This window comes from Tursiops truncatus, chromosome 9, assembly GCF_011762595.2.
Source record: "Tursiops truncatus isolate mTurTru1 chromosome 9, mTurTru1.mat.Y, whole genome shotgun sequence".
NCBI classification, from domain to species: Eukaryota; Metazoa; Chordata; class Mammalia; order Artiodactyla; family Delphinidae; genus Tursiops; species Tursiops truncatus.
The window spans coordinates 100,490,359-100,504,515 of NC_047042.1; the positions used below are offsets into that span (position 1 = coordinate 100,490,359).

Genomic DNA, 14,157 nt, shown 5'->3' on the forward strand with positions numbered 1-14,157 from the left:
AAAAAATAAATTTATTTATTTGATATTTTTATTTTTGGCTGCGTTGGGTCTCTGTTGCTGCACACGGGCTTTCTCTAGTTGCAGCAAGCCGGGGCTACTCTTCGTTGCGGTGCGCGTGCTTCTCATTGCGGTGGCTCCTCTCCTTGCGCAGCACAGGCTCTAGGCGCGTGGGCTTCAGTAGTTGTGGCACTCGGAGTAGTTGTGGCTCTCAGGCTCTAGAGTGCAGGCTCAGTAGTTGTAGCGCATGGGCTTAGTTGCTCCGCGGCATGTGGGATCTTCCCCGACCAGGGCTCAAACCCGTGTCCCCTGTGTTGGCGGGCTGATTCTTAACCACTGCGCCACCAGGGGAGTCCCTTACCCCAATTTTAAAGTTGAAGAGGCCTTCGCTGGTGGCGCAGTGGTTGGGAGTCTGCCTGCCGATGCAGGGGACACGGGCTCGTGACCCGGTCCGGGAGGATCCCATATGCCGCGGAGCGGCTGGGCCCGTGAACCATGGCCGCTGAGCCTGCGCGTCCGGAGCCTGTGCTCTGCAACGGGAGAGGCCACAACAGTGAGAGGCCCGCATACCACAAAAAAAATTAAAAAAAAAAATAAATAAAAAAAAATAAAGTTGAAGAAACTGAGGCTGAGAGTCATTATGTCTGACTTGTCTAAGATCACCTGGTTAATAAATAAATAATTTGGGAATAAAAATTGATCTTGGGGGGCTTGGGGAGGGATGGATTGGGAGTTTGGGATTACCAGATGCAAACTATTATATAGAGAATGGATAAACAACAAGGTCCTACTGGGAACTATATTCAATATCCTGTGATAAAACATAATGGAAAAGAATATGAAAAAGAATGCATATATATATGTACAAATGAAAATCACTTTGCTATTCAGCAGAAATCAACACAACATTGTAAATCAACTATCCTATCCTTCAATAAAATATATATATATATTTTTTTGGCCACACCACACGGCTTGCGGCATCTTAGTTCCCCGACCAGGGATCAAACCCAGGGCCTCGGCAGTGAAAGCATGGAGTCCTAACCTCTAGACCACCAGGGAAGTTCCAAAAGTTTATTTAAAAAAACACAAAACCCCACAACTGATCTTGTGGATCCTCCACCATAATCTGGGAGTCTTTCAAACACCTTCCTATTTTTTTGCTTTCCTTCCAGCTATTGTCCTATCCTCTTTCTGAACATGACAAGAAGGCAGCTGGGTAATGGAGACTAGCGGCAAACTCTAGCATGTTTCCCAAACCTTTTGCCTCGAGCCCGGGCTCAAAGTTCCTATCGTCTCATCACTAATTAAAGGCTATGGAGCAAGGGTTCATTGGCTGTCGGGTTTGCTGCTGCTCTGGTTTAACATTGATTTCAGTGTTTATAATGGGGTTGACACTACTCAGAGCATTCACTGACAAATCTTGGCTTCTATCTTACTGCAGTGTTTACAGCAGCATGGGTAAACCCAAAGTGTCAGCGAATCCTAAATTATTTATCGTCGGCTTGTATTCTTCATAACTGCATAAGACTTTGAGTCTATCTAAAGTTTGGGGACATCACAATACTTCAAACAAAATAATGAACTCATACTGTGAGGGGCTTGTACAGGAGGACTCTGAGTACTGTTGAATTTCCCCCTCTGCTATATTTACCCTTCTACTTCCCCTCTAGGGAACGCTATCACTTCTCATACCAATGCAAGCAAGGTACCACTCTATTTCTCTCACACAAAAATTACTTTCAGGCTTCCTTGGGAAATTGAAAAGGTAATTAAGAATTTTTTCAAGAGGAGGAAATCTCAAACTTTTCTCCTCTTTACCTACCTCTGGGCTACACTATCATATAGAAAATAAGAGTTCAGGGTCAGGACAGGAATAAAGACGCAGACATAGAGAATGGACTTGAGGACATGGGGAGGGGGAAGGGTAAACTGGGATGAAGTGAGAGAGCGACATGGACATATATACACTACCAAATGTAAAATAGCTAGTGGGAAGCAGCCATGTAGAACAGGGAGATCAGCTCGGTGCTTTGTGACCACCTAGAGGGGTGGGATAGGGAGGGTGGGAGAGATGCAAGAGGGAGGGGATATGGGGATATATGTATATATATAGTTGATTCACTTTATTATAGAGCAGAAACTAACACAACATTGTAAAGCAATTATCCTCCAATAAAGATGTTAAAAAAAAAGAAAGAAGAGTTCAAGAGAGATGATACCTTAAAATTTTAAAAAGAATTACTATGTAGAGCTTTCCTTACTTTTTTAACATACATATTCTTTGCTATAATATCTATTCAATTTTCAGAAAATTGATGTGTAATATTGTAAAACTGGCAGAGTAAAAAAGGTTTTCCAAAATTCTAGGTTATAAACCACCCTTCGGGGCTTCCCTGGTGGCGCAGTGGTTAAGAATCCGCCTGTCAATGCAGGGGACATGGGTTCGAGTCCTGGTCCAGAAAGATCCCACATGCCGTGGAGCAACTAAGTCCGTGCACCTCAACTACTGAGCCTGCGCTCTAGAGCCCGTGAGCCACAGCTATTGAGCCCGCACGCCTAGAGCCCGTGCTCTGCAACAAGAGAAGCCACCCACCACAATGAGAAGCCCACGCACTGCAACGAAGAGTAGCCCCTGCTCACTACAACTAGAGAAAAGCCTGCGCGCAGCAACAAAGACCCAACGCAGCCAAAAATAAACAAATTTATTTAAAATAAATAAATAAATAAACCACCCTTCGTAACAGGAATAGGGGAAGAAAGAGGAGGTTCGAGACTTTCCATTTTTACTTTGGACCTTGACAATTGCCTTGATTTTTATGCAAGAAGCATGCCTTGCTTTTGTAATCAAGGCTTTTTGATTAAAAAAGTAAAATTTCCCTGTTGTTGAGTATTATTCTGGAAAAAATAATCTGAACTTCCAAGTGTTAGCTATTATACTGTACTGTTATAGTAGAGACTTTTTTGAAATAAAAGCTATTCCCAGCTGATATATTACAATCAAGAATCAGACCTTAAAGCATGTGTAGATCCTAAATAGAGCAGAACCTCTTTCTTCTTGAATAGGTTATAACTTCCTAGATTCTTCAGCTATGGATTACGAGACAAGGCAATTTTAGAAACTATTAACTGTAATCTCCTCCACAGTTTATTGAAGTCCTTGTCCTTCCCCCAGATAGGGGAATATCTATCAATCAGTTTGCGTTAGTCTAAAGGAGAAAATCCTCAGGGTATCTCAAAAGCTTCAGAAAAAGCATGTGAAAAATTTAATACCCATTTGTGATTAAAAACATTATTATAAAATTAGGAATAGAAAGAAACTTCATTAACCTGCTACCAAAAATCTATAGCAGATATTCTAGGTGATAGATAAATTTTATTTATTTATTTAATATTTATTTATTTATTTGGCTGCAATGGGTCTTCATGGCTGCGTGTGGGCTTTCTCTAGTTGCGGTGAGTAGGGACTACTCTTCGTTGTGGTGCCAGGGCTTCTCACTGTGGTGGCTTCTCATGTTGAGGAGCACAGGTTCTAGGTGAGTGGGCTTCAGTAGTTGTGGCATGCAGGCTCAGTAGTTGTGGCGCACGGGCTTAGTTGCTCCGTGGCATGTGGGATCTTCCTGGACCAGGGCTCGAACGCGTGTCCCCTGCACTGGCAGGCAGATTCTTAACCACTGTGCCACCAGGGAAGCCCTAGATGCATTCTTTTAAGAAGGGGAACATGACAAGTATCCCAGCTGGCCAACACCACAGGAGCGGAGCTGGATGGAAAAGGTACAAGAAGAGGAAGAGGAGTATCAAAACTGTCACTATTTGAAATGACATAAAATCATCTCTATTAAAAAGCCAACAAAATCAACAAGATATTGGAACTAATGAGAGATTCAGCAATGATGCCAGATTCAAGATCGACTTATGAAAAAAATGAGTGTCTCTATCAATCTAGGGACAACCAGGAGACAGAAGGCACACAATAACTTCAGCAGGGAAAGTTTAATGTAAAGGCTTATTAGGCCATGATAGGAGAGTAAACTAAGATGGGAAGAAAGCTCTAAAAGATGCCCTAAAGGACCTACTTGGAAGGGGCTTCAGACCTCGTTGAAGAAGGGATGGTTGTAGCCCACTGGATGGCTGAGAAGTTCCGGGTTTGCTTGGGCCAGGTCTGGTCACAGTCTCCAGACAAGAAGAAACCCTGCAGGGCATGGCAAGCCACTGCTGTTGGGTGAATGACAGGTGGGCACAGAGGGGGTGCACGCACGGGCAACCAGGGGGCTGCTGCAAGCTGGAAGCCCAGAGTGCCTGCTGTCATGTCAGGAGGGCTCTGGGAAGCAGTCTCCAGGACGCAGGCAAGCTGAGGCTGGTGTGCAGGTGTCCAGAGGGCGTCAGATATGCGGAGAGCCTGCTGTGAGTACTGCTGTAACTGGGAGCTGGAGAATTCAGAAGTCTCTCTAAATTGAGGATATAGAGTTGAAAGTCCAGAGAAGCCAAGACAGAGTTTGGACACGGAGTGCTGGGGAGGAGATTGCTGCTCAGAGCCAGACCTTCAGGGATCTGCAGAGTCCCCTTGCTGACCTCACCGACCAGCGCATGCAGGTGAGACAACTGCCTGACGCCAGGGAAAGAACTATCTGAAAGGAGCAGACAGAAGAATCCAAGACCACAGAAGCCCAGGAACAGGTGGTGCTCCCACCAGCCAGCGAAAAAAACATCGTAACATAAGGGGCATCAGGTGGAGAACCCAGAGATTACCTCAGAAGTGGAGAAAAATCAGCCTGAGGCTAACAGCTGCTCTGATCCTATCTGATAAAGCCTCAGGAGGATCAAACTGTTCCCAAGCAACTTACCTGTGTCTCAGAACAAAGATAAAGAATATTAAAAAAAAAAAAGACCATCCAGCACCAACAAGGTAAAATCCACAATGTTTAGCACGTAATAAAGAATTACCAGGCATATGAAAAACAGGATAAAATGGCCAATAGTGAGGGAAAGTCACCAGCCATGACAACATGGATGTAGAAGACAAGCACGTTAAAACGGTTACTACAACAGAATTCTATATGTTCAAGAAGGTTGAGGAAAACAAGAGCATGAGAGAGACATAAGAGAGACATAAGAGAAATAAAAAAGACTGAAATCAAATGTGGAGAGATGAAAACTACAACATCTGAGATAAAAAACATGCTGGAAGATCAGATACTACAGGAGAAAAGATTAGTGAACTTGAAGACATCAATAGAAACAATCCAAAATAAAACACAAAGAGTAAAAATTCTTTAAAAAATGAACAGAACATCAGTAAGTGGGAAAGCTTCAAATGATCTAAGATACATGGAAGTGGAGTCCTCAAGCAGAGAGAAGAGAAGAAGGGACAAAGAAAGAATGGCCAAAAATTTTCTGAATTTGATCAAAACCAATCCCAGAGACTCAGGAAGCACAACGAACCCCAAGCAAAAGAAACTAAAAATCTCACATACGGGGGAATCAGGCGCTGCTGAAGCACGGAGGCCCATCATAATAAAGGCACATAAAACTAGTGTAAAAGAGGAAATCTAAGAGCAGTGAGAGAAGATGACATGGTGTGTCCAAAGGAACAGAAGTAAGAATGACAGCCGACTTCTTGTCAGAATTTCATTGTATGTTTAAGGGCAGCAGAAATACATATAGTGATAATAATAAAGATTACTGTTCTGCGTGTGACTATCTTTGTATAGCTCCATAGCAGTATTTTACAGATATAATCTAAATGAGTTCTTCCCAATATATGTGTTCCTTTTCTTTTTCTTTTTTCAAAACAAACAACATCTTATTAGAGTATAGTTGACTTAGTGTTGTGTTAGTTTCAGTTGTACAGCAAAGTGTTCAGTTATACACATTTATATATATATATATACTTTTTCAGATTCTTTTCCATTATAGGTTATCACAAGATATTGAATATAGTTCCCTGTGCTATACGGTAGGTCCTGTTGTTTATTTTATATATAGTAGTGTGTATCTGTTAATCCCAAACTCCTAATTTATCCCTCCCCACCCTACCCCACCCCTTTTCTTTTCTAGCAACAGAATCCCTGATTTTTTGCTGGACGCAAGGCTGTGAAACTACATTGCTCAGCTCCTCTTTTTTTTTTGGCCGCACCACGCAGCATGTGGGATCTTAGTTCGCCGACCAGGGACTGAACCCGCACCCTCGGCAGCGAAAGTGCGGAGTCTTAACCACTGGACCGCCAGGGAAGTCCCAGCTCAGCACCTCTTACATTTAGAAGAGCTTCTAGAAACTGGCCTTTTTACTCTTTGCTTCCAACCAACTTGCAGAGGAGAACACAGGAGCTGAAGCAGCCAGCTTGGACCCATGAGGCCAACTTGGCAATGCTCAGCACAGAAGCTGGTAGAAGGAGTCTGTGTCCTAAACACCATGGAGTGCCACACCTGCCTTAGCACCTACCTGGCATTTTACCTGAGAGAGAAAAGGTTCTCTCTCTACTTAAGCCACTGTTGGGGGTGCTTGCTCCGTTGCAGCTGACCCTCACCCTCCCTGCTACAAGCAGGTGTTATTATCTCTACTTTCCTGACACATTAATCAACTTCCTAATCCGTGGAAAAGCTTGGATTTCAATTAGCTCTGCCTGTCTCTAAAACCCTTGATATTTTCAACAAATTACTCTTCTTACTGTGAATGTTTAGAAAAATGGCAGCTGTACTGTTACAGGATTTGCAAAGGAGACTAAATCGAAATAAAATAGCTACTAAGAAATTTAACTGAAACTCTCATATAAATAAATATTGAAGAACATCTAAAGACTTACAGCTTTTAAAGGGAATGTTTACATTGGAAGAGTGACATAAACCGAATTTTTAAAAAAGCAGAAGACAGGGGCTTCCCTGGTGGTCCAGTGGGTAAGACTCCGCGCTCCCAATGCAGGGGGGCCGGGTTTGATCCCTGGTCAGGGACCTAGATCCTGCATGCATGCCGCAACTAAGAAGTCCAAATGCCACAACTAAGACCCAGTGCAGCCAGAATAAATAAATATTTTTTAAAAAAATCATAAGACATAGAAGAACACACCCTAAGGGACCAACATTTTAATTTCAGAAATGTTTTGTCATTTGTGACCTGGTATTTTACATACACACACAGTTCGTGACAGGGATTAGGGAAAAAACAACACCTCTAGGGATTACGCCTCTGGTTTTCCAATGAAGTCGGAAATCCTGCTCTAATAGCACATTTGCTGTCACCGTTTCTAATAAGGAACTGAGGCTGAATGATGGTCAGGGCCAAGGAGCAGAGTGCAGCTGAGCTTCACCCTGTGCACCAGCTCTGACACCACTTAGCGTCCACAGGGCCTCACTTGGAGCCCAGTTTCCTTTTAAAGGACTCCTGGGTGGTGGATGTCTCTAGATCCAGGTAGACAGACTGCCCCCCCCTCCATTTCCCCTGTAGAGATTCAAGAAAGCTTTAGTGCTTGGCTATTTGACAGAAAGTGGTGGTTTAACCTGTCAGAATCAATGAGAAAAGTCATCTCCGTGATGGATGTTGTCTTCTGTGACTGCGGGCATCCGTATTAGTGGGAGGGGGGCTGTATGAGGCCCCGAGGGACCCTGAACAGACATGCCCCTTAACCTTTACATGTCAGGATGGGAAAAGGCCTGTCAGACCCATGACTCCACATGGAACCTATGTATGATAATAATTATTATAACAGCTAACTTTCATTGTGCTGGGGTGTGTTAGGTACTGTGCTCAGCAGAACTGGCAACATAACTTGCAGGGCCCAGGGCAGAATGAAAATATGGAGCTCCTGTTCAGAAAGAATGGGAGGGCTTCCCTGGTGGCGCAGTGGTTGAGAGTCTGCCTGCCGATGCGGGGTACGCGGGTTCGTGTCCCGGTCCGGGAAGATCCCACATGCCGCGGAGCGGCTGGGCCGGTGAACCATGGCCGCTGAGCCTGCGCGTCCGGAGCCTGTGCTCTGCAACGGGAGAGGCCACAACAGTGAGAGGCCCGCGTACCGCAAAAAAAAAAAAAAAAAAAAAAAGAGAAGGGGAAACGTGCTGTTAAAGGTACTAAGACATTAAGCATGTTCCTTTCTTCTGTGGTCAGTCTCCAGGCCTGTCCTGACGATTTTCATTCTTTATTTAAGGCCACTCTCCTGAGGCAGTGTAGACCCTCCCAGGTGCCCGGGGCCCCTGTCCTGACAGTCAATATCCACACCCACTTCTACCAGCTGCTGAATCCCCCTCCCACCAGCGGCCAAACCAAAGCACTGCCCTGGGTGGGGGCAGGGCAGCCTACACCCAATCCCTGGCAGACAGGTGACCCCCCCCGGGCTTTGCAGCCTCTGTCCCTGCATACTCTGGGCTTCTGGACCAGGAGTGGGCACTGCCAGCCTGGGGCAGAACGGACGCTGCCAGGCCCTGGTCCCAGACACGGTGGGGCACATGCCCTCGCTGCTGGTGGGCACTGGGGCAGGGGCGCCGGGAACTTACTCCAGGGGGTGGGAGGGGCGGACCACGTGGGAGGGCAGCCCCACCCTGGCGCTTGCTCCTGTCCCATGGGACTTCACTTACAAAACAGATATTCCAAAGGTGAAATAACATAAGAATTGCAAGGAGATGACCCAGAGCATTCATCCCCAGTGCGGGGGCGGGGGGCTTTTGAGCAGGGGGCCCTGTGTCACTGCCCTCACTGCATGCTCCTGCAGCCAGCCTTTTGCGGGATTCCTTCTTTAATCTTCACAACAAGCCTGGAAGGCCAGGTGTTACTACTGTCCCCATCTTACAGATAAGGAAATTGAGGCAGAGAAGGAGTAAGATGCCTGCCCCAGTGGGTGGAGTAGAGTCCTAACCAGCCTGACTCTAAGCCCACATCCCTACCATTCTCTGTGCAACTGCTCTTGAAAGAATATGTGCACAAGAGAGAGAAATTCAGAACAGACAGCCAAACATCTATGTCTCATTCTAGTCTAGCTGGCATTGAAGCCCTGTCCCCACTGCAGTTTTCTTTCTTTTTTTTCCTACCTAAAACTGTTTTTTTGTTAAGTTTCTCCCAAAGCAGAAATAGGAACATTGAAACCATGTGACGTATCAGTTTAGGAGACAGAGGGCCTGTGTCCCACTTGCGGAGTTAACTGAAACTGGACGGAGCTGGTCCCTCCGCCACTGCCTTCCATAATTAGCTCAGAAGCACCCGGGTTCCTTCTGCTGGTTTTATAGCTTCGCATGAAGGGAAGATCCCGGTCAACTGTGCTAAAGGACGACTTCACGAGCCGGTGCCAGAGCCAGCCAGCAACCTTCTAGAGGAACCGTCTAGAGCTTTACAGCAGTTCCCTTCAGGGCCCACACTTCCTTGTTTGCTTCTAGCTTATTTCACCAGAAGAGGGTTGCCTCTTTGAAAATATAGTCTCAAAAGGATTGCCGGCTCCCCTGGCCCATCCGTGTTTCCATGGTCACTGTAGTTATCACTGAGAAGCAAGTTTAGAAAGTTGTCTCAATGACGTAGACATAACCAGTGATGTGCTGATAATTTTAAATAAATAGCTCTCTGGAATGCTTTTTTTTTTGGCCACCCTGCAAAGCTTGCGGGATCTTAGTTTCCCCACCAGGGACTGAACCTGGGCCCTCGGCAGTGAAAATGCGGAGGCCTGACCACTGGACGGCCGGGAACTCCCTGGAATGCATCTTTTTTTTTTTAAAGGCCCTGATTTGCTGTGTTTGATGCTTTCTGTGGTGTAAACCACGGCTGATTTCTGGCTGCCAGGGTGATAGCCCCTGCTTGCAGAATACCTGACATCAGACTGGTCTGCTCTTGCAGGCTGGGGGGCGGCAGCACACCCCCAGCGCTGGTGCGCCCGCAGGCACAGCCTCTCTTTCAAGTGTCCCGAGGTGCTTTAGGTGAGCGTTGTCATTACCATAATGACTGGGGACAAGGAAGAGGAGCTACAGTTTAGTAATACCGATTTTACAATTGAACTAAGATCCCAGCACAGAGGGGTTTGCTGCAGGTGCCCAGCAAAGACCCAGACATCAGATGGGAGTGATGCTGAGAGCGTCCTGCTGCGATGGCTCAGATGAGTTTGGCTTGAAGATGACTGAGGTTGGCCACCCCAGGGCCACAGTCCTTAGGAAGGGAAGACCTTGAGAACAAGAGGCAGGAGTGACTCGTTGCCTAATGGTGTGATTTGAAAGGGGCGGAGCAGGTCCCAGAGCAGGGATAGTGCCTGGGGACCTCCGGTCATGCACAGAGGGAGTGACTGTGGGGGGGGGAGGGTAAGGAGACTCAAGTGACAAATGATTCAACTTAATTGTAGAAAAAGTCCAATAATGAAAGAAGGTATTTGTCCCTCCCTTGTATTTAAATCCCATTTGTACCATATAGCTGTATACCACAGAGAACTATACTCAATATTTTGTAATATTTTGTAATAACCTACAAGGGAAAAGAATCTGAAAAATAACATATATATATATATATATATATATATATATATATATATATATATATCTGAATGCTGTACCCCTGAAAGTTACATGACACTGTAAGTCAACTATACTTCAATTAAAAAGAAATCCAGTTTGACTGTTAACTGATTTCTCTCAAATGTCCTTTCCCATCGCCCTTTCCCCAACATCATCACCACTGGCATCATCCTTACGGGAACTTATTGTGTATCCTTAGAGTATGGTGTTTAGTTCACACTCTGGCCTTACTGACTCTTGGAAGGAATTCCCATTAGGGTGACGTCTCTACCAGACATCTCTTTATAGAGTTTGGGAGTAGGTGGAAGGCATGCATTTGATTGAGTCTGTTCTGTATGCCTTTGGATAGATTTTTTAAGGGTGAATATCTCCCTGTGGGGAGTAATATCAGGTGACAGACTTCATCCCTTTTTCTAAATTGGCTAGTGTGGAGGACAGGGCAAAGTTCTCATCAAATACTAATACTCATCAAGGTTCTCATCAAATACTAATACAAATACTAATACATCAAAGTTCTCATCAAATACTAATACAAATACTTCTAATACTGAGGAGAGTATTAACATTAGAAATGAAGAGATAGAAAAAGTAGGAAACTATTTATAAAAAAGGAAAATGTGCATAAATAAAAACTTCATTAAATGACATTCATTTATTTTAAATGTGTACAACATTCTTGTTGCTACTTAAAATTAGAATGATGAAAGATGATTTGGTGGGAGGACTTGTTTGGGAAGAAAAATCAATTTAACATCCCTTTGCTTTCAATTTCTGCTGCCAGGAAGGCTCATGCTGCATCTCCTAATTCAAACATGTGTCTCCAGAAGCCTTTGGATCCCGTATTACAAAGCCCCATCTGTTTTACCCTCTCCAAATTAGCATTTCGCTCAATTCGCTTATGAATTTCCTGACATTCACTTGATTCCCCCCACTCCTGTTATCTAAAATCACAACTGGCATCTTTTCGATTTGGATTCAACTTAGAAAGTAATTTTTAGCTTTTAAAAATCCTTTTTAGTAGTAAGTAGCATATAAATAAATAAAATGTAAAACAATGATGCAAATCTATATGCACGAGGATGTTCATTGCAGCATTTGCTTACAATAGCAACAATTGGAAACAAATATCTATGAATCTAAGGGTAGTTAAAGCAGTAATATCTATCTATCAATCAGTCAATCCTGATATGGAAGGCTATATATGAGATATACTAAGTGGAAAGAGCAAGTTGAAAGATCAGTATACAGATAATGTTATGTATAGGAAAAAGCTAAGCTCTATCCATGTAGGACACAAAAAGTGGACTGCAAGTCACCCCAGGTGAGGAGGCCACTAACTCTGGGGTGGGGACAGGGGTACAGAGGGACACTCACATTTTTTTTTCCATAGGCTTGTGTTATGTTTGAATCTTCTACAATAAAAACGTGTGGACTTATGTTATCTTGAATTAAAAAATTCAAACCAAAGCAAAAATTCTTGAGTTACCAAGTTTATACAATAAAAATAAAATAGAATAAGGGTCATCAGGAATTTTAAAGATTTTCTTCCTATCCCTACTTTGAATAACTTCTTATCTATACTCAAGGCAAAATAAAAAGGAAAGAAATTTAAAACATATATGAGAGGAGACTTCCCTGCAGTCCAGTGGTTAAGACTCTGCGCTTCCAACGCAGGGGGTATGGGTTCAACCCCTGGTTGGGGAACTAAGATCCCACATACCGTGCAGCACGGCCAAAAAATTAAACAAAACAGAACAAAACATATACGAGAGGAAGTTATTAGAACTGAAGATAACCAATGTATAACGATGTGTCTAGTAAGCACAGAGATTACAATTTTAGGTGGACTACAGGACAGAGGCGAATATATATATTTGTGTGTGTAAAATTTTGTTTTATTTCTGGGGAGGATATCATTCCATTTCCATGATGATGATGATGATAAATTGCTGTTACTGAAAGGTAAGTAATGTCTTAAATAATTTTTCTTTTATTAACTCATGTAATCTTAACAACAACCCAGTCAGGAAGATTCTGCAGTTATCCCCATTTTACAGATGAAGAAAGGAAGCAGAGAGAGTGAAGGAACTTGGTCAAGGTTCACGCAGTTTGTAAGGGATGAAGTTGAGATTCAAACCCAGGCAGGAGGGATCCAGAGTCTATACAGCCTAATCACTCCCTTAAAATTGCAAAGTCAAATAAATACGTGCTGGAAGCAACCTAAATGTCCATCGACAGATGAATGGATAAAGAAGATGTGGTACATGTATACAATGAACTATTATTACTCAGCAATAAAAAAGAATGAAATAATGCGATTTGCAGCAATATGGATGGACTAGAGATTATCATACTAAGTGAAATAAGCCAGACAGAGAAAGACAAATATCATATGGTATCGCTTATGTGTGGAATCTAAAAAACAAAAAAACAAACGAACTCTTATACAAAACAGAAATAGACCCACAGACATAAACATAGAGAACAAACTTATGGTCACCAAAGAGGAAGGGGAGGAGGGATAAATTAGGAGTTTGGAATTAACAGATACAAACTACTCTACATAAAATAGATAAGCAACAAGTAACTATCCTCAAGTTTTGTAATAACCTATAACGGCAAAGAATCTGAAAAAAATAGATATGTATGTATGTGTAACCGAATCACTTTGCTGTTCACCTGAAACTAACACAACATTGTAAATCAACTATACTTCAATAAAAAAAAGAAAAACAACAACCCTGCATCCAGTAGGCAAGACCATCTAGAGGGTGGAGAGCAAGCACTGCTTTAGGGGCGCTGGCCCAGCACCACCTTTTCCTACGAGCTCCCCGCACACTCCCAGGCTGCCCTCTGCAATGTCTCTCCGCGTCTGCAGCAAAGTTTTTCTCTGGATGCTTATTTTCTGGTATTTTTGTGCTACTGCACTTGGGTGAGGAGGTTAGTGTGCCTTGGGAAGCAATCACGGAAGAGGTGGACGCCAGAGAGAGCCAGGTGCTCTGGGTGTGCTCGTTGAGGACAAGGCATAGCAGCCGGGAGGCCACGGCAAGGGGCAGTGCTGACGGAGGGGGGCACCAAATGGGAAAAGTACGACTTATTCATTACCAGCAGCCAGGAAGGAGGACCCTCAGGCTTTCTCCTGAACTGCCTTGTTGAACTAGCTGTACGGTGGAGACTGTTTGAACCACTTCTGTAGTTAAAAAGGAAGTAGAAGTCAGAGCCCAAACTCGAGGAATTTATAAACTATGGTGATATGAGCGATATAAAAAATCAATAAACAACAAGGTCCTACTGTATATAGCACAGGGAACTACATTCAATATATTGTAATAAACTGTAATGGAAAAGAATCTAAAAAAGAATATATATGTATATTTGAATCACTTTGCTGTACAACAGAAAGCACTGTAAATCAATTATACTTCAATTTTTAAAAATTTATTTATTTATTTTTGGCTGCGTTGGGTCTTTGTTGCTGCACGCAGGCTTTCTCTAAGCTGCGGCGAGCGGGGCAACTCTTTGTTGTGGCTTCTCATTGCAGTGGCTTCTCTTGCTGCGGAGCACGGGCTCTAGGCACCCGGGCTCCAAAAGCTGCAGCACACAGGCTCACTAGTTGTGGCTCGTGGGCTCTAGAGGGCACGGGCTTCAGTAGTTGTGGCTCGTGGGCTCTAGAGCGCAGGCTCAGTA

General features: G+C 43.8%; 1 protein-coding gene across 1 annotated transcript in view; it reads right to left on the reverse strand.

The window, feature by feature from the left end:
- Nucleotides 1-14,157, reverse strand: part of XRCC2 (X-ray repair cross complementing 2) — a 164,938-nt gene that overhangs the window by 25,037 nt on the left and 125,744 nt on the right. The gene's annotated exons all lie outside the window — the stretch shown is intronic.